Source organism: Geospiza fortis, unplaced genomic scaffold (genome assembly GCF_000277835.1).
Source record: "Geospiza fortis unplaced genomic scaffold, GeoFor_1.0 scaffold275, whole genome shotgun sequence".
NCBI lineage: Eukaryota > Metazoa > Chordata > Aves > Passeriformes > Thraupidae > Geospiza > Geospiza fortis.
The window spans coordinates 4,990,910-4,993,116 of NW_005054341.1; the positions used below are offsets into that span (position 1 = coordinate 4,990,910).

The following is a 2,207-nucleotide window of genomic DNA, read 5'->3' on the forward strand; positions in this document are numbered from 1 at the left end:
GCGGAGGGGAGGGAGAGCCCGGGGATCCCCGGGGCTGGACCCCGCTTCCCGCCGGGATCGGACCCCGCAGCAGCCGGGGCCGGAGGATGCGCGGCGCCCGAACGGGGTTTATCCCCGCGCCACCGTCCGAGGAAATCCCGCACGTCGGGAAACGCTCCTCGGGACTTTCCGGCAAGTTTCCTTTCTTTTATTTTTTATTTTAATTTTATTTTAAACAATAAAAGGAAGCCTTGTTCTCACGACTCGGCTGCTTCTTTCTCGGTGTATGGACTGAAGGACAACCTCAAAATCCCCCTTTTTTCTGCTTCCCTGTCGGCTGCCAAGGATTTAATTCCGCATCCCTCCCGCCTCAGCCAGGCTCCCCATCCTTGGGGGACCCGCTGAACCCCAGCCCCGGGAAGCACCGGGGGCTGCTCCACTCCCGGCTGTGCCATGAGGGAACGATTCTGAAACGGAAAATCGGATTGATTTTGGCCTCTGCAAGACCACAGACCCACTCCCAGACCCGTTCCCAAGCCCCAAGCGGGAGGCTGGAGGGGAAGGGAATCTCCACCGTTCTTCTGGAAAGAGACCCCTTTCCCCCCCGGCTCCCTCCCTGTTCCATGACGGAGAATTTCTCCCTGTTGGGTCCCACGGGGAAACAGCCCAGAGTGTGTGGGGTGGGACTGAGCCCAGCCTGGTGAGTGGCTTCTCCCTCAAACTCTGTTAAATCCAAGGGAATATGCCAGGCTCAGCTCCAGCCTGGGGAAAAACAAATGTTACCTGTCAGCAAAGCAGCCTGAGGAGCTCCACAGGGATGCTGTCCCAGGGTGCCCCCCAGCAGCTGGGGGCACAGGGAGCTGCAGCAGAGCCCCAGGAAGGCTGGTGCTGCCCGGCCAGGTCCGGCATCCCAGCCCTGCATCAGAGCCGAGGGAAGGAAGCCCCAGGCCAGCACACGGCTCCAAGCAGAGCTCCAAGGCTCCGAGTGGGCAGCGCAGCTCCTAGAGCCCAGGCTGGCTCCACTCACACTGCAAGGGGGTGAAGGGTTGGGCAAAGTGAAACCTGCAGGGATGAGCCTTTCCCACAGCAGCTCTCCAAATGTTTACCCAGACTTTTTGTGCCCCAAAAAACGGGAGCAAGGGACAAAGCCACCAGCACGGGGGTCCATCCACCTTTGGAATGTAGGCAACCCACCCCACTCCTTCCTCCAGCCCATTCCCAAGAAAACTCACCCTCAGAGCTGGTTTTGTCCTGCTGGAAAAGCAAAATGGCTCTTTTTGAGCACCCCAATCTTTTCCCGGCCGTGGGAGAAGGCCTTGGGGAGGGCTGGCGGCTCCCAGCCCCGGGAATGCTGCATCACAATGAAGGATTCTTCTCCACCTTCCATCACTTGAAAATAATGAATCCAGGTTGATTTCTTCCTTCCAAGTTAAACGGGGCTGTCAGGGCTTTTACCCCAGTTGCTGGTGATTAATACCTGGATGTTTGGAAAGAAGGGAGCACCAAGGAGTTGGAGCAAGAGCGGGGCTGGGAACTTTACACAATACCTGGATTTAATTGAAAAATCCAAAGGGAAAGCTGAACTGGATGCTCTCCTAATTTTCCTTTTTTTAAATTACACAAAGATTTTAAATTCTAGAGGTTGGGTGGAATTATTTTCCAATAAATCAACAGGAATGTGTGCACACAAGTAAAAGATACAAACAGGCTCTGGAGGGGGCTGGAAATTAACCACACGCCACTGCTCAGAATTTCAAAAGCCACTTTATAAAGCAAATAAAAATATTTACTGATTTGGTACACTCACACAGAAAATCCCTAGAAAGAGTGCTAAAAACGAATGGAATTCCTGCCCTTCGCAGCCGTTTTAAATTAGGTATCAAACAGACAAACCCACGGCCCCTGCCTGGTTATGCCATGACAAAACCCACGCCAGAAATGGGCACACATCCAAAAAGTTGAAATGTTTTACTTCAGAGTCCGAGAAACCGAAGGAAGCATCTGCCAAGGAGCAGCGAGGGCCGTGTCTCTCAGTGCCGCCTGCTGGGTCTGCCCCTAGAGTCCATAAAATCCCATTTCTGGGCATTCTTTCCAACTCCTTGTCTGTTTTCAGGCTCTTGTGTGTGGAGTAGAGGATGTTTGGAGTTCAGAGGGGCGGGCAGCGCTCGGCACAGCTTGGATATGTAAGGAGGACAACGCAGCACACCCACCTCGTCCGACGGCAATCC

At 54.2% G+C, this 2,207-nt stretch overlaps 1 protein-coding gene across 1 annotated transcript in view; it reads right to left on the reverse strand.

The window, feature by feature from the left end:
* Positions 1-1,724: 1,724 nt before the first annotated feature.
* The window catches only part of XRN2 (5'-3' exoribonuclease 2), a 33,093-nt gene continuing 32,610 nt past the window's right edge, over positions 1,725-2,207 (reverse strand). Inside the window, exon 30 of the mRNA XM_031058283.1 lies at positions 1,725-2,207. This exon is cut by the window's right edge and continues 276 nt beyond it. The gene's annotated coding sequence lies outside the window, so the exon portion shown is untranslated.